This window comes from Myxine glutinosa, chromosome 1 (assembly GCF_964187855.1).
Source record: "Myxine glutinosa chromosome 1, kmMyxGlut1.1, whole genome shotgun sequence".
NCBI classification, from domain to species: Eukaryota; Metazoa; Chordata; class Myxini; order Myxiniformes; family Myxinidae; genus Myxine; species Myxine glutinosa.
Window position 1 is genome coordinate 402,119,068 of NC_136261.1, and position 22,135 is coordinate 402,141,202.

General features: G+C 51.3%; 1 protein-coding gene across 1 annotated transcript in view; it reads right to left on the bottom strand.

Moving 5' to 3' along the window:
* The window catches only part of LOC137417060 (uncharacterized), an 83,050-nt gene that overhangs the window by 19,457 nt on the left and 41,458 nt on the right, over positions 1–22,135 (bottom strand). The gene's annotated exons all lie outside the window — the stretch shown is intronic.

A 22,135-nucleotide genomic window follows, 5' to 3' on the forward strand; every position in this document is an offset into this window, starting at 1 on the left:
GGGGAGGGGGTCGGGAAGGGGAGAGGGTAGGGTGGAGGGAGAAGGGAGGGGGAAGGGTAGGGGGAAGGGGAGGGGGGAAAGGGAGGGGGAGTGTGAGGGAGGGGGAGGAGGGAAGGGGAGGGGAGGGGGAGGGGGAGGGGGAGGGGGAAGGGGGAAAGGAGGGGGAAGGGGAGGGGGGGAGGGGGGATGGGGGATGGGAGTGGGGGGAGGGGAGGGGAATGGGGGGGGAGGGGGAGGAGAGGGCGGAGGGGAGTGGGGGGAGGGGAGGGGAACAGGGGGGAGGGGAGGAGAGGGGGGAGGGGGGAGGGGGAGGGGGTGGGGAAGGGGTAGGACAGAAAGGAAAGGGTAGGGGGGAAAGGGAGGGGAGGGGGAGGGGGATGGGGAAGGCGTAGGGCAGAAAGGAAGGGGTAGGGGGGGAAAGGGAGGGGCATGGGGGAAAGGGAGGGGGAGGGGGATGGGGGGGAAAGGGGAGGGGGGAAGGGGAGAGGGTAGGGTGGAGGGGGAAGGGAGGGGGAAGGGTAGGGGGAGGGGGAGGGGGAGGGGGGAAAGGGAGGGGGAGGGAGGGGAGGAGGGAAGGGGAGGGATATAGATGGTTACTGGCAATTGATCACATCCAGAAATGATGTAATCCACACAATTTATGTACTTTACATTACGTTAATAGGAATACATGGCCGTGTAGATGGGAATTCAGTTTGTTTGAAATAAATCACAAATATCAGATGAAAGTGAAAAAAAACCTATGTGGTGTGAATGGCAATGTTCCTCGCTGAAATGTGGAAAAACTGAATTACGTGCGAACGCATAACTGTGAGATTATGGCGGCAAAGTTGGAACATCACGTGATCCTAGCAGAAGTACCCGGCATTGCCGGGTGGGGGAGGGGAGACCCGTACATTCCCAACCCGTACATTCGCCCTCTCGACTCAACCTCGTATTCGATTCGTATTCGAAATCGAAAGGGGAAAGGGGAAATCCTTCGTATTCGAATTCGTAAACACGAAATATGGATTAAAATTTAATTCATATCGCACAAAATCGACACAAAACACGGTCGCATAAAGGTGAAAAACCGTAATCGCTTTTCGCCCTGAATTACGTGCAAACGTGTGACGTGTGACGGGATGGAACATCACGTGATCGCTCTGAGCGAATCAGCGAGCTCTGGCGCCGGCTGAGATTAGCGGGTACTTCGCTGAAATGCGCTGACGTAAATATGAATAAAAAATATGGATCTCGTCAAATATGGTCTCAGCCATGTTCGTCCCAGGCTCAATGGCCATGTCTATGCCAAATATCAAGCACGTGAGCCTCTCCGTTTCCGAGTCTATCGGTAACATTACACACACACACACACGCACACACAAACTGTGTTTTATATATATAGATTATTTTGTTACGATAAATTGCTATATTATTTTGTTATATAACATTGCCTGGTGTTGGCTTAGCGGTTAGGGTGCCGGCTTGGGATCCTAGGATCCTGGGTTCGAATCCCGGTCGATTGCTGAATTAACGCCAGGGGGGTTGAGGTTGACTCAGCCTGTCATCCTTTCGAGGTCGGCAAATTGAGTACCAGCTTGCTGGGATGAATGATGACAGTGTGTACCCCGATTTAGAATAGGTACACCGTATCCCTGTGCATCTTAAGAGCGTGACCAAGGGTTGGCCTCAGGAAGGGCATCCGGCCATAAAAACATTGCCTCAAACAGGGAACCATGATTGTCATGGGGCCCGCAAGGCTAACCCCCGCTCTAGCGGGGAAAATGGCCTTAAAACGCTCATTCATTCATTCATAACATAAATGTCCCAAGTTTGGCAAAAAATAATAATCCCTTCAACGATTCACAAGTTATTGCGCTGGACACACGGACGGACAACCCAAGAACATAATACCTACATACCGGAACATAAAAAGGAACTGGAACTTTTGTACATGTTCAGAAAATGTGGGAAGTTGTTGTTATCTTTGCCACCAAAGGTGGATGGTGGTTATGTTTTCACTCCTGTCTGTCTGTTTGTCCATTTGTCTGTCCGTTTGTGAAAAAAATATCTCAAAAAGTTGTGGCTGGATTTGCCGAAATTCGGCAGAGATGTAGCGGATGTGACAAGGACGAAATGATTAGATTTGGGTGAAGATCCAGATTTGGATCCGGCTACTAGAATTTTAAAAGTGATTATTCACCATTGGGAGTGTCAGAGTCTGTTTCGTGAACTATAAACTCACACCAGACTAATATAAAAACGTGTGTATATATATTGTTACGGTTTTTAGAACCTTCACTTTGTAAATATAATAATTCCTGTAAATATCCCCATTTTTCTACATGCTAAAAGATCGCACCCATAGATAAGCCATGTACAACACGTAGGACACCATAGGACTTCTCTATAGTTATTTCATCAGTATGTGTTTCAGGTAAGGATCTGTTTCCAATAGTTGAATCTACGTTGCATCTATCTATAATTCCAGTAATCTCTGTGTGTATGTTTGTTTGTACGTTTGTATGTTTGTATGTTTGTATGTCTGTGACCGCTGTTTCTCGACAACTACCGGTCCGATATACTTGAAACTTGCCAGGTATATTGCTGGGGACCCGAGGATGTGCCTTTTCAAGGTTTTAAATTAATCGCAGAAGTAGTTACCGAGCTATGTCCAAAAAACGATTCAACCAATCAGAGAGCAGCGAGCTATCACGTGTGCCGAACGTGGCGAACACACTCTGCCTCGGATGGCACATTTGAGAGCGTATTCATTTATTTCCCGTCGGCAAACTATGTTGCCGTTAAACTATGTTTTAAAACTAATTAAAACTAATTTGCGATTCATCGTAACTGCGATTTGCGACCTTCCGGACAGTGAGGACTGCACTTCCGGCATCCAATCACAGAACGCGTTATTGCGTAGGCGTGGCCGATGTGAGAGCGAGCTGATGCTGAGCCCAGCGCGTGCGCCATTACGGTACGTAATTCGATTTCTTCCGGAGAAAATAATAATTTCTCGATTTCTTATGCGCATTATTTCTCCCAATTCAGTCAGAGCGAAGGGCGGAAGTGAAGAGCGTTGTTTTTTTTGTTTACGGGCGTACGGGCGGGGTAGAGCGTACGGGTAGCGTTTTTTTTTTTTTTTGGCAAGGAACGGGCACCCACGTACGGGTACTTATATGCACTACTACATGTACGGGTACTTATAGCGGGTATTTTAAAACTAATTAAAACTAATTTGCGATTCATTCGCTTTCCTGCGCATTTGTGCACGCGATGGCGATTTCTTTACCAAACTCCGCAAGTCGTTAGCTTTGGACCAAACCATTTCATGTAAATAGAGGGGGGGGATTGTCACCGTACTCGCAAGCCGTTCGCTTTGGACCAAACCATTTCATGTAAATAGAGGGGGGGGGGGGGGATTGTCACCGTACTCGCAAGCCGTTCGCTTTGGACCAAACCATTTCATGTAAATAGAGGGGGGGGATTGTCACCGTACTCGCAAGCCGTTCGCTTTGGACCAAACCATTGCATGTAAATAGAGGGGGGGGGGGGGGATATACTTTTAGATATATATATAGTATGGGCATGCCCTAGTTAATGAAATAAGAGTAGGCCCCAATCATCTCTTCCACATCAGTGCGGGTGGTTTTCTATCCCCCAAGACGCCATTACGCATGCGGTCAGAGTGAAGGAAAAAGGGGGAGGAGGTGTCGGAGCAAGGCGTGGCCCCTCAACGTGTCATCAAGGGGCGGACCGATAAACCCTCACAGCCAACGAGGGCCGAGGCGAGTTCCCCGGTGGGTGTGTCCTTTGAGCCGGCGGCTTGATCCGCAAGCGGCCGGTATAAGCGCTCGCGGGGGACTGCTTCGGGAGATGAGTGATACGGGAGAAGACGGCAGACGCGAAAGACCAGAGTGGTGAAGGAGTCCCTGCTTGCCGTGGATACAAACCATTTTGGAGGCGCACAACTGTCCGAAGGCGAAGGGTCCATTTATTACGTACGCCGCCTCCCAGTCTTCCCCCGCGAGATAGTTGTTTGCTTGCGTTCAACGCCACGCGAAGCTGCCGGCCATTCGTTTTTTTTTTTGTTTTTTTTTTTTTTGCTTACAAGATCGAGGCTCGTGCAAGAGCTAAGAGCGTGTAAGAGCTCTTTCCACTCATCCATCCTTCCTTCCACTCATCCATCCCTCCTTCCCCTCATCCATCCGTCCTTCCAATCATCCATCCCTCCTTCCACTCCTCCATCCCTCCTTCCACTCATCCATCCTTCCTTGCACTCATCCATCCCTCCTTCCACTCCTCCATCCCTCCTTCCACTCATCCACCCTTCCTTCCACTCATCCATCCTTCCTTCCACTCATCCATCCCTCCTTCCACTCCTCCATCCTTCCTTCCACTCATCCATCCCTCCTTCCACTCCTCCATCCCTCCTTCCACTCCCCCATCCCTCCTTCCACTCACCCATCCTTCCTTCCACTCATCCATCCATCCTTCCACTCATCCATCCCTCCTTCCACTCATCCATCCTTCCACTTATCCATCCCAACTTCCACTCATCCATCCTTCCTTCCACTCATCCATCCCTCCTTCCACTCATCATCCATCCTTCCTTCCACTCCTCCATCCCTCCTTTCACTCATCCATCCTTCCACTCATCCAACCCTCCTTCCACTCATCATCCATCCTTCCTTCCACTCCTCCATCCCTCCTTCCACTCATCATCCATCCTTCCTTCCACTCCTCCATCCCTCCTTCCACTCATCCATTCTTCCTTCCACCCATCCAATCATCCATGCCGCGGCACGAGTGGAACCCGGAGCGTGGACCGGAGCGCGAGCTTGGAGCAGGACCTCGATGCCACCATCCACCTGGACCCTTCTCTTCCTACCATTCCTTCCATCCATCCATGCCATTCCATCCATTCGTGTAAGTCTGTTTGTTCTGTCCTGGGCATGATATTTAAGACTGTTTAAGCTTGCCCTGTGTCCTTTTATTTCCTCTTCTGTAAATTATCTTCCTTTCATTTCTTCTTTAATTAATTGGTTGTAATAAATATTTGTTCTTCCTTCACTTGGTTTCTTCTCTCCATCCGATCGCTTTCGTGTTTTCTCAATTGATATACGTAGCATGATAGGAACCGCTTTGAATCGGGTTAGTCTCTTGCTAACGGCTCGGGTTGCAGATTGCTAAACCGCTGGCAATTACCATCATATCTGTGGCCCGGGCGGGACTTATCTCCCTGCTTTGTGGAGAGATTGGCAAAGGTATTTGGGAGCCCATCTTGACCAATCACCCTGGCCAATCTCAACCCCGCAAAGGAGCGTGATAGTTCCAGGACTGGGGGATCGGCCAGTGTAAAAGACAAGGGGATTAACCCCCCCTTGGTAAGGGGAACGCCGAACCCTGGATCACAACAATTGGTGTCCGGGAGTGGGATTTGAGGCCCGAACCAAATATTTCTATAATCTTAAAAAATTTGGTCAAAATTACGAGCGGCCGAAATTTTATTATAATATCCAAATTATAATCGTGCCATGGATGATCAAGGCAGTCGGATGCCGGTGGGGGTAGAAGTAAAGGAAAAATTGATAACCCAGGACCGAGAGAGACAGTTGGTGGTAATGGAGGCTGAAAAGGGTGCGGCAGCTGGGGAAGGAAATGGCGGCCTCCTGTACGTGACGGCGATAGCTGGGCCCGCAGTGTCGATGGACTGGGGCCTTTTTATGGTGCATTTCAGCGCATATATGGAGGGTGACAGGAAGGGGATGGATGCAATGATGGCTACCCAGGGGATCGACATGGAAAAAATGAGGAATGAAGCAAGGGACAACCCGGATGGATTTCACGAGCAAATATACGCCAACATAAAAAAAATGGGGAAAGGAATAGACCGCGGGTCAGGCGGGAGGAGGAGCACATCGGTATGCAACGAGGTAGCGCGACTAGAGGAGCGTGGGTTGAGTGAGGCTAAGCAAGGCGCAGGTAACTGGACCGGGGTAGAAATCGCGACTCGGGGTATAGAAAAGCCAACGGCCACGGAATTAAAAGAATTTTTTTTTGGCGCACCGGCGGTCGTTGGGCTAGGAAAAGAAAAAGAATTAATTCAGAAGGAAAAAGAAATAGTGGAAATTGGGATTGGAGAGACGGCAGAGATAGAAATTGAGTTGAAGGGAGAGATGGATGATGTACAAAGTCTAAGCTCACACCTTGATGCCGTGCTTAACCCAAATGAAAGTTTGCAGGTGGTGTTGGAGCGAAGAAGAGGAAGCGCCCAGGTGAGTCGTGCTGTATATTGTGCGGGGAGATTTTGCAGGAAAGTGTTTGGCGCAAAAAGAATTTTCGCGCGCTTGGGATCGCGATGGCACCCGGGCGTTTGTAAAAGGTCCGTGGTGAGAGGTGTGAGTAGGAATGGCGCGCGTGTGAGGAAGAAGAGGGCACCGGAGCGAGAATGTGATACCGAGTGTGAGAGCGAAGGCACGGCAGAGGGTGAAAGTAAGAATGAATGCACGACAGAGTATGGGTGTGGGAGTGATTGTGATACAGAGAGCGAGTTGGTTGTGGCGGGTGTGCGAGGAAGCACACCTGGAATGGATGAGGAGCGGGTGCGAGACTGCACTCCCATGAGTGGTACGGAGTACGTACCGGGTAGGTGTGCGCTGAGCGGGTGTGCAAGAGCGCACACCCATGAGTGTTACGGAGTACGTAATGGGGGAGAGGTGTGCGAACAGCGAGTAGTGTGTAACAAAGTGTGCGAATGGTGGAATGGATGCGCAAGAATGTGTGTGAGTAGAATGCGTGGGATGTACGAGAGGCATTGGAGCGCCGAGATGTACGAGTGTAAAACAGAACGAATGGTGTGAGAATGCAAAGGGAGCATCGACGTTGACCGGGGCAGCGGTTAGGCCGACGTATAGCCAACGCGAGCGCTCGGTGCGCGGTGCTCTTTGCGTTCTGTGGGGGACCGGCCGGGACCGTCGTCTCGTCGCTCCTGCAGGGAGCGTCGTGCACGATCCGGGCCGGGCTCCGCTCTGTATGGTCGGGGCCGCGTCGTGACGGCGAGCGGCGCGATTCCGGGGGAGGTCGGCCAGGTCGGACCTTCGCCCCCTGACGGGGGCGGTGTTCCCGCCAGGTGAGGTTGGGCAATCAGGCCGGAGACCGTGAGGCTCCGCGCCGCGATGGACCATGGAACCTCGGCCCGAGTATGCCTCCTCCACAGAATCGGATGCCGGACGGACCCAACCATCAGTAGACCAACCACCAGGATACATGGCTCGGTTTTTCGAAACCGAGCTGTAAAAATGCATTTCCCGCACCGAGGCTCGTAGCGTAGTGGACGATTAATGGCATAGGTAGCAATGATGACTGGCAAATTTGATTGGCAAATTTGATTGGTGAATGGTATGTGGTGTAGAGGGATGGTAGCTCTACCATCCCTCACATCCGCCCGGGCACATGAGCAGTAGTTTATGGGGTTATGGCGGTGAAAACCAAGCCAGGGAGGGTTTGGATAATGTTAGGGATCTAGAAAATGACAATAGGTAACATTAGATTTAAGTAGTGACTTTTGTACAGGTAGTAGGGGACGTAGAGAGATTCGTTTGGTTGATAACAACATGGGATGTGCAATAGTATAAGGGATGACTGGGGAAGCACAAAGTTAGAGGGAAACCAGGTAGCCAGATGATGCAGTTGTGTTTGTAGTGAGAGTGATGAAATGAGGAATTGAGAGGCAATGCTCGTGAATGGTGTGTGTGTGAGTGTGAGTGCGAGTGAGTGTGTGTGTGTGTGTGTGCGTGTGTGTGTAGAAAGTGATTGAGCAGAGCATTGTGAATGTTTGTGATTGTGATTGTGATTGTGTTACTGAGTGAATGGTCCTGGAGGAAAGGAGGGTGCAGGTGTCACCAGGTGTGCAAGTGCCACCAGGTGTGCAAGTGAAGTACAGGTGAATGGAGAATGGCTGTATGGAATGAATGGAATGGAATGAATGGTCTGGAATGGATGGTGTGGAGTGAGTGTGTGGAATATGTAGAGTGGAGTGCATGGTGCGAAGGAGTGGATGGGGGAAAGATGGACCCCCTTCACGAATACCCGGGGAGGGTAGTTTAAAAGTAGGTAGAGGGTACAGGTAAATTGTGGTGGATATTGGCATCTGTGGTGTGGAAGTAGCAGAGTACTGCTTTGATTGGTGCGTGGGTAAAATGGAATGGCTGGGCGTGTGGCCTGTTAGAGGTGTGATTGAATGGGCACTCCGCCACTGTTAGTCTGTCGGCCAGGTGAAGCCGCAGGTAGGCTCTGGGAGCCAGTAGTGTTCAGTGGGGCCCGACGATCCAGGGAAGGACCCGGATAGCCCGATGCCGAGAGGGGGCATAGATGGGGAGAGAGCCAGAGGGCCTTCCCCAGTTAGATAGGTTAGGGTGAGGAGCTAGGCAAGCTCGGGAGGCAACTACAGTGGCGGAGGTGTGCAGGTGAGCGGACCTGCTGGGAGCGCCACACAACCCAGCCCTGAAATTGTGCGAGGGCACAGGGTGTAGAATCGGGAGAGTGAGACCCCAAATTGGAGAGCACCACAGTATGTGCAATGGGAGTTCGGTTCTTAGAACCACATAGAGTAAAGTGGCCAATGGTTTGGCAGGGAAAGACCCCGGGTAGTGTAAAGAGCGTTAATGTCATTTAGAAGTTAGCTAGGATTGAAAATCTCTTCGCACCATCTGCATCCATTCACTTGGGAGATGATGTTTTGTTTTGTAGAGTTTGATTTTTGTTTGTAGAGTTTGTAGAGTTTGTAGAGTTTGATTTGTAGAGCTGGAACACCATGTTTTGATTTTGCAAATGTTTGGATGTAAGACGCATCATGACGTGGGGATGACATTGTGCTTGTGATTCCATCTCTTCCTCCTTAAGAGGGATTGATGAGGAATTGGTTGATGGCAAATTGGGTTGGAGGGATTGGTAACGAATTTGGCATTAGGAGATATGGGGAAGACAAGACGTAGTGACGAATTTGTAAAAGTGTAGATTTTGTAAATACGGGGTAGGGGCAAGGGTAGGTTAGGTGACAGGGGGGGAACGTACGCCAGGGACGAGCTTTCTCCGCTCGCTCTCCAGCACCCTTCCTGTCTGCATTACATTATATTGATGTGTACCCTTGCGTCCTTACCCATCGCTAACTCTGCTTTGTCTTCCTTCCCCACCCATGGACCGTGGTCTTTGGGCACTGAGGGGAAAGTGCGCAGGTAGTCGCAGTTGTGTGCCCGCACTTCCGCTGCCTGCACTGCCTGGACCGGTACACCCCTTATGGACCGCACGTCTTGCGGCCTAGCACCGCCATATGGACCACATTTCTGTGGCCGAGCACCACACCTATGGACCCCATGTTTTGGGGCCTGGCACCTCTGCTGGGGCTGGCCATTGCTGCCGGCAACTTGCTTGCGGACCCCGGTGAAGGTGGCACCTATGCCATGCAGGTGGACCACCCTAGTTGGCCCCTGCTTCCGTAAATAAAAAAAGTGGACACGTTGTGTGCCCTTTTTTATTTCTAAATAGGCAGCAAGCAAGAAAACGAACATCAAGAAACATCGGCCCAGCAGCCAAGAACATCGGCAGAGCAGAGAAGACATCAGACACCTCATTTATTATGATTGAAGTGTGTGACTGGGCACTGGATGGTGCTGACTGTGGTGCTTCTGGTGCTTTGGTGCTTATTTTGTTAATTGGTGCTGGTGGTATCGGTGCAGTGCAGTGCATGCTCTTCCTCTTATCAAAAAGTTCTGCTTTTGTCTCCTAAAAGACAGGTCCTGGGTTCGCGTTTGTAAATACCAAATAGTGTCTTGGAAATAACATGCTCCCCACCGTCAATGTTTAGTTTGAAAATTAATTCCGCAATTCGGTTAGTCTGTGGGCGTGAGTCTGTTAGATAGGATGCAACGTAGCAGGCGGGACATACTTAACTGTTTAAAAAATGTCGCACTCAGGGTGAAGTTAATAGTAGAGGGTTACCACACCTGAGTGTCACACTAAGTTAAAGTTTTATCGGCACAGGACGTGCCTGGAGGAAATAAGGGTGCTGTGTTAAGGTTTTTAGAACCTTCACTTTGTAAATAATAATTCCTGTAAATATCCCCATTCTTCTACATGTTAAAAGATCGCACTCATAGATAAGCCATGTACAACACGTAGGACACCATAGGACTTCTCTATAGTTATTTCATTAGTAAGTGTTTCAGGTAAGGATCTGTTTCCAAAAGTTGAATCTACGTTGCATTAATGAAATAAGAGTAGGCCCCAATCATCTCTTCCACAACAGTGCGGGTGGTTTTCTATCCCCCAAGACGCCGTTACGCATGCGGTCAGAGCGAAGATAAAGGGGGAGGAGTTGGCGGAGCAAGGTGTGGCCCCTCAACGTGTCATCAAGGGGCGGACCAATAAACCCTCACAGCCAACCAGGGCCGAGGCGAGTTCCCCGGTGCGTGTGTCCTATGAGCCGGCGGCTTGATCCGCGAGCAGCCAATATAAGCGCTCGCGGGGGACTGCTTCGGGAGATGAGTGATACGGGAGAAGACGGCAGACGCGAAAGACCAGAGTGGTGAAGGAGTCCCTGCTTGCCGTGGATACGAACCATTTTGGAGTCGCACAACTGGCCGAAGGCTAAGGGTCCATTTATTATGTACACCGCCTCCCAGTCTCCTCCCGCGAGATAATTGTCCGCTTGCGTTCAACGCCACGCGAAGCTGCCGGCCGTTTGTTGCCGCGGCAAGTGTGGAACCCGGAGCGTGGACCGGAGCACGAGCTTGGAGCGGGACCTCAACGCCACCATCCACCTGGACCTTTCTCTTCCTACCATTCCTTCCATCCATCCCTGCCATTCCATCCATTCGTGTAAGTGTGTTTGTTCTGTCCTGGGCGTGATATTTAAGACTGTTTAAGCTTGCCAGGTGTCCTTTTATTTCCTCTTCTGTAAATTATCTTCCTTTCATTTCCTCTTTAATTAATTGGTTGTAATAAATGTTTGTTCTTCCTTCACTTGGTTTCTTCTCTCCATCCGATCGCTTTCGTGTTTTCTCAATTGATATACGTGGCACGATCGGAACCACTTTGAATCGGGTTAGTCTCTTGCTAACGGCTCAGGTTGCTAAACCGCTCGGCAATTACCATCATATCCGTGGCCCGGGCGGGACTTATCTCCCTGCTTTGCGGAGAGATTGGCAAAGGTATTTGGGAGCCCATCTTGTCCAATCACCCTGGCCAATCTCAACCCCGCAAAGGAGCATGATAGTTCCAGGACTGGGGGATCGGCCACTGTAAAAGACAAAGGGATTAACCCCCCCTTGGTAAGGGGAGCGCCGAACCCCGGATCCGCAACAATATATATATATATATATATATATATATATATATATATATATATATACATACATACATATATATATATACATATACATATACATATATACATATACATATATACATATATATATATATATATATATATATATATATATATATATATATATATATATACACACACATATATATAAAAGTTCAAAACACCTGGTCACAAGTGTGCCGCACTGACCGGGTCCTCAGTCGAGGTCCTCAGCATCATCCCGTTTCGGCCCTTCAACCTCGATACGGTCAGCCAAGGTGGGCCAGCAGGGGCACATACACCTCCACATGCAGCAACTACACCTGGATGCGTACATACCCCCACCCCCAGCCAGTGCAAATACAGACTACAACAACAATTTATAACCTTCACCACTCACCAACAAAACACACCAGATCAGACAAAACACACACACACACACACACACACACACACACACACACACACACACACACACACACACACACACACACACACACACACACACACACAACCTACCTTTACAACATACACCACCCAACATACAAAAACACACACACTCTTGCAAAAATTCATTCATGCAAAAACACACACCCTCACCCACTCACTCACTCACATACACAAAATAAGAAATAATAATAGTAAAAAAAAAAACCACACACAACCAACCAACCACCTACCCTTACCAACATGCACCACTCATGCAAAAACATATTTATGCAAACCTCAACCTACACCGTTCGACGTGCCTCCATAAACTTCCTCCATATCCAAAGTGAGCCTTTCAAGGCAACCTGGGCCACTTTGTCACACATCCTCCTTCTTTCTGTCCCACACACTCCAAGCCGATCAAGAAATGCAGAAAAGGAATTGCCAACATACCCTCTACACCCCACCTCAAATGGCTGACAAGAAACTTGCCAACCCTTCTCCCGGCACTCTGCCTCCAGCTCACTGTACTTTCCTCTCTTCCTCTCGTGCACCTCCTCCATGTTCTCTTCCCACGGTACAGACAATTCCCCTAAGATGACCTGTCTTGTTGCACCTGACCAGATGACAATGTCAGGCCGCAACCTTGTCACACTGTTCTCCTCTGGGAATACCAATTGTGGCTTTAGGTCTGCCACCACCTGCCAATCAGAAGTATATGACAGCCCTCTTGCTTTCCACCTCCTCCTCTTTCCACCTCTTACCACTTGGTCCTCTCTGACAAACAACACCTCTCCCCCATCGGTCTCCTTCTCTACTCTTCTCTCTCTCTCGATCTTAGCACCTCTTGTTGCACCATCTTCACTACTACCGCCAGCACCTGATCATGTCGCCACTTGTATCATCCTGCTGCCAATGCTACTGAGCATGCACTCAGTGCATGCTGCACCGTTCCCAGACCTCCACACAAATAACATCTCTCCTCCTGCAACAATCCCCACAATCTCAAGTTTACTGGTGACGGAAGCACATAATACGTGCCCGCAACAGGAAACTCAACAATATTGGCTCCATCCTCCAAATCTCTTGCCACTTCAATATACTCACCCGCACACCTTCCCACCTAGTCCAAGCACCTTGCTGTGCCTGTCCGACTGCTTTCACACATCTCCCCTCCTCCTCCTCCTTTCTTCTCACCTCCCTCTCAACCATCGTCCTCCTCTCTTTCACACATGCCTTTCCCCACCGCTCATGCTTCATCCACCCCAAGCCATGCTTCCCGTGCTGTACCATCCCCATGACCTCCTCCTGTTGCAACCGCTACTCCAACTCATCCACCTCTGCTCTTGCATTTCATTTCTGAATTCCCTTCTTCTCTGGGAGAGCATTCTTTACCACTGCATCACTTGAATCCCGCAACATCATGAACTCCCGCACCCTCACCACCTTGAACTCCTCGGTTAATGATGTCAAGGGAAACTGGAGTTTTCCACCCTGACCATAAAAGGCAATGTTCTTCAAACAGCGTGGCACTCCCAACCACCTCCTCACAAACCCGCTCACCACAACCTCCATCCTCTCTACATGCCCAATCGCAATATCATACATCAATGGCCACAATACTCGTGGCATCAATCCATACTTCAAACACCATACCTTCAACTTACCTGGCAAACCACATCCATCAATCCTCTTCAAACCTCTCAAAAGATTGTTTCTGACCTCTTCCACTCTTCCCACATCATTCAACTCCACTGTATACCATCTTCCCAAACTCTTCACAGGGGCCTCAAGCAATGATGGAACCACCTCCCCTCCCAGCTCAAACCTGTGCACGTTATCCACTACACCTCGTCTCACTACCACACTCCTCGACTTTCTTGCTTTAAATCCCATTCTTGCCCACTGCATCAACCTTTCCAGTCGTCCCAGTACCTCTACTGCTGCATCAGCGGACTGTTGGGCAATTGTCAGGTCATCCATGAATGCAAACATTGCTGGCAACCTCTGACCAGGGGCTCGCTCCACTTCTTTCCCATGTCCACTCACCGCACGTATCAACAACTCCATAACCAGCACAAACAAAATAGGGGAGATGGTACATCCCATCGAGATCCCCACTTCCAACTTCTGCCACTCTGTTACATAGGACTGTGTCGCAAACCGCATCCAAAACTGATCATAATATGCCATCAAAAAATCCCGAAATCTCCGTGGCACCCAAAAGAAATCCATGGCATACCTGATCAAGACATGCGGCACTGACCCATATGCATTCTCCAAATCCAGCCATACCACCGCCACATCATTCCTTTGCCTCTTTGCCTCCTGCAACACTTTTTTTTTTTTTTTTTTTTTTTTTTTTTTTTTTTTTTTTTTTTTTTGTTTGTTTGTTTTGTTTTGTATACAAGATCGAGGCTCGTGAAAGAGCGAACATTAATCACACAGAAAGACAAACAGACACACAAAACAAATAACATCGGGAGCGGTAGACAAGATGGGGAGAGAGGGGGAAGGACACAAACACAACATCCGAGAGCAGGGACCGAGAGACATGGAGACATCGAGAGATCTGTGGGAGGGAGAGGGCCTTGGGGGGGAGGCATGTGAAGGGGGGGAGGCATGTGAAGGGGGGGGGGGGGTGGGAGAGGCACAAACACATGGACACTGCCAGGACCTCCAGGAAATAAGCCGGAATTTCAAACAAGGTGGATCTGGGGCGAACCAGCGGGGGCAGAAAAGACCAAGGCCACGGATGGGGGAAGACAAGAGACGGTGGCGAACAGCCGCATCAAAGACCTGGAGGGAGGAGAGGGACCGAAGGGAGTGTGGGAGCCCGCTCCACAGGCGGGAGAAAAGAGGAATGAAAGAGCGAAGGTGAGCAGAGAGCCGAGACTTCGGCAGTCCAACCATCAGAGGGTTGCCGGCAGATCCCGCGCGACCTGCAGGAACATCTGGGGGACAGAGCACAGAGAGAGCCGGGGGAGCAAGGCCGGAGAGGAGCCGGCAGAAGACAGAAAGACCACCCACCCGCCCGCGGTGAGTGAGTGAAAGGCCCCCAGAGACAGCTTCATCGCGGGAGACCCCAATGACCCTGAAAGCCCTGGACTCAACAGCGCGAAGCCGAGCCAGGTGCGAGGCAGGAGCACCAGCCCACAGGGGAGAACAGCACTCCACAGAGCTGCGGATGAAAGCCCTGTATGCGGTGAGGAGCCCAGGCGCGCCGAGGAAGGACCCCGCACGACGGAGGACGCCCAGCCGGCGACCGGCCCCGGAGGCCAGCCCGGAAATGCGGTCCTCCCAAGAAAGACCACGGCAGACAGTGAGACCCAAAAGCCCGAGCGACAGAACTTCCTGGAGAGGACTGCCGAGAAAGTAGACGGGAGGGCTGTCCAGTCGATCCCTTCGGAGAGACACAGCAAGAGAGCGAGACCCGGCAGGATCGAAAGACATGCTCCACCCGCCCGACCAGTCTTTGATCCCGTCCAGGTCCCCAGAGAGTGAGGAGGCTGCAGACCGCCGATCCGAGGGAAGAGGAATGGAGCGGCAGAGAGTGGAGCCATCAGCAAAGAGACAGAGAGGATTCTCCAGAGAGTCAGAGAGATCATCGATAAAGACCAGAAAAAGCACAGGGCCCAGCACACCCCCCCGGGGAACTCCAGCCCGAACAGGAAGGGGAGATGAGAGAAATCCATCCAGGGCCACACGCTGACCACGACCAGAGAGGAAGTCCGCAAGCCATGCATGGAGACCTCCATGGACACCACAGGAGGAGAGCCCGGCGAGCAGAGCCGGGCGCCAGACCGCATCAAAGGCTCTTGATATGTCAAGGGAGACAGCTCTGATCCCCCGCCTGGCACTGAGGACCCCCATCCACCGCCGAGACAGCAGAAGCAGCACGTCCAGAGTAGAGTGACCTGGTCCGAAACCAAATCGATGATCAGAGATCAAGCCACCGGAGAAGAGGAAAGACTTCACATCCGAAGCAACGATGGATCCCATGACTTCGCTGACAATTGGGAGCAGGCCGATTGGTCTGCAGCCGCAAGGATCTGCCCTTGCACCCCCTTTGTGCAAAGCGGCAATGCTAGCTGATCTCCAGGATGCTGGCAGACGACCCCGAGCAAAAGATAGGGTGAAAAGAACAGCGAGAGGGCGAGATAGAGCGGCAGAGCAGGACCCTAGGACCCGTGGGCTGACGCCGTCCGGCCCAGCCGCAGAATCAGAGTCGAGGCCTGACAAAAACTCCTCCACCCCGTCAGGAGAGAAGGACACAGAGTCCAGGAGCAGCCGGGCTCGACTGGGAAAGGAGGGAACAGAGAGAGATGGGCCTGGGACTAAGGATTTCGAGGCAAACACAGAGTCCATTGCCAGACCAGACCTTGCCAGACCATTGCCGAATGTTCAATGCATCCTGGTGATCCTGGTATTCCTCCCTTCGCCACAGAACCATCTACAAAACCATTCTCTGTGATGAAGCCTGAGAGCCGTGCCGCAAAGACACTCATCAATATTGTTGCGGATATGGGATTGGCATCCATCCATATCCGCTTGTAAATATTCCCCTATTTCCTCAGTACTTCCCAACTATCCCCAATTCCCCATTCCCTAGTCCCATTTTCTGTAAACAACACTCTGTAGACCCGACCTCCCCCTATTTCCCCCATTAAATGTCGCATCCAGGTCCACCGCATCTCACGTAGACAACTATAGGACATCTTGCTAGTTATTCTTAGTCTATGTCAGTTAAGGACTCGTTTCCATTAATTCTGACTCTTCGTTGCACCAGAATGTGATTGTATGGCACCGTTAGGAAGTGTAGGACCTCCCAATACCTCCCCGCAGCTCTTCCTCACGGTTCAGCAACAACAACAGCAACAGCAACAACAACAACAGCGGCGGCGGCACGGGGAGTGTGCGTCCTCACTCCGGCTTGGTTGGCGGGGGGTGTTGGGAGTGCACCATGCCTTTCCAACGAGCCGCCATCGAGCATGTGCTCGACGGGGTTACCAAGTAGGGGCTCGCTGTCAGCTCCTCGTCAAGGGCGGAGCCCGGTAACCCCCCGCACCCAATAGAAGCGGCGGACCGATCCCATCTGGGGCGGAGCCAACGAGCCGAGGGCGTGTCACTCCCCGCTGAGCATGCGCAGGAAGAGGGAGGTGACGTCAGATGCGCCCTCAGCTTGGAGAGAGAAGGACGCCACCTCCGAGCGCTGCAATACCTCCCCGCATCTCTGGACCAGACCGTGTTTGATTCTGCCCCTGAGCCAAGGTGCACCTTGTGCTATCGACTGCCTGTCCTTCCCTGCCATCAATCCCTGTGTAAGTCAGTCTTGTTCCATTTGTCTGTGGTCTGTCTGGGATAGATAAGATTGTGTCTAAGTGCCTATCTCTTCTGTGCTTTACCTCTTACCTTGTAATCTACCCCTTTTCTCCACCACCAATTATATCCTCCTCCGGAGGTCTTGAGAACTGTACCCCTTGTGTCGTTTCATTTATCCCAGCCGTTGTGTCCTTTCCAAACCATTGATTTAGCATAGCGCGACTTGGTCAACGTCGGGTGGAATCGGGTGAGTTGGGGGTAATCGGGTAAACTGTGCGAACACGGTGGCCATTCCGCTCGGCCCATCATAACACCTTAAGCCGTGTCCGTAACAATTGGTGTCGAGGAGTGAGATCGGACCCGAAGCGCGCTTAACGCGCTCAAAATTACAAGCAGTGTGAAATTTGTTTTGTTTTAAAATAAAAACCCGAATTTTGAAAGTCGCGCTATGGCAGATCAAGACGGCTGGGTTCCGGTAGAGGAGAGTGAGGCAGGGTCGATCCAGGACCAAATTGAGGGACATGAGGAGAGCGAAGCAGTGAGGGCGGCAGGTTCGCAGGGTGGCGTCCTCGCGCACGAGGTTACGGGCGCGCAAAATGGCGCCTCGCACATGGCCACGGCGACCGCGCCCGCGACCGTAGTAGCGCCACCGGTGGATTTGAACCTTTTTTTAATACAAATGAAGGCCCTTATGGACAAGAATAATGAAGAAATGGAAAACAGAATGATGGGGGCCCTTATGGGACAAATGGGAGACCAAATTGGAGGTTTGAAAAACAGTATGGGGGCAATGAGGGACGAATTGGGGGAAAAAATGGGGGTCATGGGGGGCGAAATGGGGTCCAATAGCGAGAAATTGAGGGAGGACATGGGGTCCAATAGCGAGAAATTGAGGGAGGAAATGGGGGCCAATAGCCAACGGTTAGAACAAAGGATGGGGGCCCAGATCGGAGGGTTAGGGAGTAGAATAGAGGGATTAGACAATAGATTAGGGGAAATACAGGAGGGGTTAATGGGGGTAGAAAACAGAATGGCCGTTCAGGAGAATCAAATGGAAGGGATGAAAAAGGGGTTAGAGGGGTTAGAAAACAGTATGGAAGGCAAATTGAGGGACATGAGGGACCAAGCGGAAAGGGAAGTTAAACAAATGGGGCAGCAGATAGAGGGGGTCAGAATGGGGGTAGAAACTAAATTGGATGCTCACAGGGGGGAAATGGAGCAGATGAGGGTGGCATCTGGGCAGGAGATGCAAGTGATGGGAGAAGAGATCAGAAGAGGGGTGAGTGAGGAGGTCGGAGGGGTGAGTGAGGAGGTCGGAGGAGTGCGCGAGGAGGTGAGGCACTGTAAGGAGCGCATGGAGAAGGAGGTGAGAAAGGGGACTGTAAAATTGCAAGGTGGTATAGAGGAGTTGACGCTGGGAGTAGAACAACTGACAGTGGGACAAAAGGAGTTGGGGGACCAGGTAAAGAAGAACACAGCGGTAATAGAGGGTTTAAAATCGACACAGAAGGAGATGAAAAAGGACGTAGGGGTAATTAAAAAAGAGTGTCAGACGGTACATGAGGACCTGACGAGGAAAATGAACAAGGTGGTAGAGGTGATGGAGGTTAAAGAGCGGGAGGTGCGGGAGCACATAGAAAAAAATAAGGTGGAGTTAGAGGAAGAACTTAAGGGGGCGCACGAGGAGATGAAGGAGGTGAAGCAGAAATTAGAAGAAGTGGAAGAAGGGGTGAGCGAAATTAAGAAGCGACGGAGAGAGGATAAGAAAGAGATAAAGGAGGAAGTAAAATAATTGGTCCAAAGTCTGTGTTCGGATCGTGATGAGGTGCTCATTAACCGGATGAGGGATTCGCAGGTGATGGAGGATAAGCGAAGAGAAAGAGGACCCGGTGTAAGTGGTGACCAATATGGTCGTGCGTATGATGCGCCAGGTGATTTAATGAGCTTGGGGGTCGAGATGGACCCGGGTGTTCGTGAGAGGCCGTTGGTGAAGTGTGCGACAGGTCTGGTGTGCAAGAAAGTCCGACTCTGGGGTGTGTGAGGAAAAAGTGCGTGCCAAGGAGTGAGGGTGCTGTCGAGAGTGAGTCGGTCGTAGCGCGTGTGCGAGGGAGCACATGGAAGCGCGTAGTGAGGAGTGTTACGGAGGGTGTAAAGGGAGAATGCACACCTGTGGTGAGTGTTACAGACGGTGTAACGGGAGAGTGTGCACGAGAAAGGTGTGTAACGGACAGGTGCACGAGGAAAGAGTGCGCTGTCGAGAGTAAGGGTGAGTGCGCGACCGAGAGTGGAGGTGAAAGTAGTGAGAGTGACACGGAGCGTGAGTTGGTTGTGACAGGTGAGCGAGGATGTACACCTGGAATGGAAGGATGCACACCTGGAATGGTAGAGCGTGTGTGGGAATGCACACTTGAGTTGGTCGTGAGGCACGTGGTTGGGTGTGCGAGTGAGAACACACCTGTGATTGTCACAGAGGAGGTGACCGAGGAAGGGGCGCGAAGAGGTGTGTTGGTGAGGTGTGCGAACAACGAATGTGTGCCAAAGTGTTCGGTGGTCAGGTGTGTGACCAAGCCTGTGAGCGGAATGAGTGTACCGAGGTGTGTGAGGAAAGGTACGAGGAGCATGGGAAGAGCTGGAGGTATGAGCAAGAAAGGGGTAGCGTATGCATGTTAGCATGCAGGTGAGGCATCGACGGTAACCGGGTTAGCGGTTAGAGCGACTTATAGCCGAATCGGGCCCTCGGTGCGTGCCGGGCTTCGCGTGCCGCGAGAACCAGCGGGGATCCGAGCCATGGCGGGTTCGAAAGGACCGCCGTACGCGATCCACGCTGGGCCTCGCTTTGAACGGCCGCGTCCGTGCTCCACTAGGCGGAGCGGGCAGCCCGATAGGAAGGGTCGTCATGGCGACCACTTGTTATTGAGGCATTCCGGCAGGTCGAGATCGGGCAATTGGATGGCTCCGCGCCGAGGTGGTGCGTGGGATCTCGGCACGGGTAAGCCCCCGTCCCTGCACCGAGTGCCGGACGCATCCAGCCGCTGGCACAAAACAACCCGCATTCATTGCTCGGCTGTACGAAGCCGAGCTTTAGAAGGGAATTGGTGCACCGAGAGGATCTAATAAGTAGACGGGTGATGAGGTTAGTGTTTTGGACCCAAAATAGGAAAAAAACAAAATTTGATGATTGGAAAAGGATTGGCAGTAATGATTGGCAGATGATGGGTAGTGGTTGGCAAATTTTTGATTTGTTGAAATTTGATGTGCAAAATTGGTAGTGGGAGATGCCCGATGTGGTGGGATGGCAACTCTGTCATCCCTCACAAACTGGGGGCAAATGCGCTATAGATTATGGGGTGTATGGCAGTGAAAACTAGCCCGGGTGGGTTAGGATATTGTGTGTAGGGATCTAGCGAAGATGACATTAGGTGACGTTAAGATTAGTTAGTGACTGATACCTGTAGTGGGGACGCAGGTAGATTAGAGTGGATGATAATGACGAGGGAGCGCAATAGTTTAAAGGGACGACTGGGAAGCGCAAGTTTCAGAGGGGAGTAGTTAGATGAGATGATGCTGTGTGAGAACTGGACAGGTGTGTGGAGCAGTGTATGAGTAGTGAGTGTTGTGGATCAGCGCGAATGCGCTTGGGGGAGAGAAGGGTGCAGGCGGCACCAAGTATGAGAGCACAGGTGTGCAAGTACAGGTGTGTGGAATACAAGGAGTATTGGAATGAGTGGTGTGGAGAGAGTTGGAGTAAGTGGTACGGAGTGGTGTGCATGGTGCGAAGGTGTGGATGGGGGAAGAGTGGACCCCTTTCATGAGTACCCGGGGAGGGTAGTGTAAGTGTTAGGTAGAGGGTATAGGTAAATTGTGGTTGGATATTGGCATTTGTGGTGCGGTTGCAGAATGGTATTGTGGATGGGTGCATTAGTGTTGTGGAAATGGCTGGGCGTGTAGCCTGTTAGTGTGTGTAGTTGGTTTGGGCACTCCACCACTGTGAGGATGTCGGCCAGGTGAGGCCGCAGGTGGGCTCTGGGAGCCGTTAGTGTCAGTGGGTGCCTGAGGATCCCGGGTGTGGATCGGGCAGCCCGTGCCAGAGAGGGCACTGAGGGGGTGAGAGTGCGAGAGGGCCTTCCCCAGTTAGTTAGGTTAGGGAGAGGAGCAGGTAAGCTCGGGTGGCAACTACAGTGGTGGAGGTGTGCAGGTGGGTAGACCTCCTGGGAGAGCTACACGTCGCAGGCCAGAAATTGTGCGAGGGCACCGGGAGATGAATCGGGGGAGTGAGACCCCAAATTGAGAAGCACCACAGTTGGGTCAATGGGAATTGGTTTTTAGAACCCATAGTGTAAGTTGGCCAATGGATTGGCAGGGAAAGACCCCGGCTAATGTAAAGTTGTTAAAGTCATTTAGGAAATAGTTAGGATTGATGAACCTGTCGCACCATACGCAGCCACTTACCTGTGGTGATGATGACTCCACACCTGTGTTCCTTTGTTCTGTGTTGCAGGAAATGAGAATTGCTGTTGGATTTGTGAGACGCATCACGACGTGGATGAGACATTGGGGTGATTCCATCTCTCCCTCCTTAGGAGGGAATGATGATGAGTTGGTGATGGCAAATTTTGATGTTGAGTTGGAGATGGCAAATTTTGATGAGAGTTGGAGATGGCAAATTTTGATGAGAGTTGGAAATGGCAAATTTGATTGGTTAGGAGGGAGAGAAGACGAATTTGGTTTATGGGAGGAACGGGGAAGACAGTAGGGACGTTTGTTGATGTGTAATGTAGATGTTTATGGGTAGTGTTGTGTTTTGTGGATACAGTAAGGGGTAAGGGAGGGGCAATGTAGGTTACCTGGTGGGGGGGGGGGGGGGGGCGTACGGTAGGAACGTACCTGTCTCACCTGGTTCCCATGTGCCCCTAGTGTGCATTACCTAATATTGCGTGCACTTTTGCGCCCTTACCACCTTACTCACTTGTTTTCTTTTGTCTCCCACCTCCGAGGATCTGGCTTTGGGGCAGAGAGAGAGGAGAGAGAGGTGCT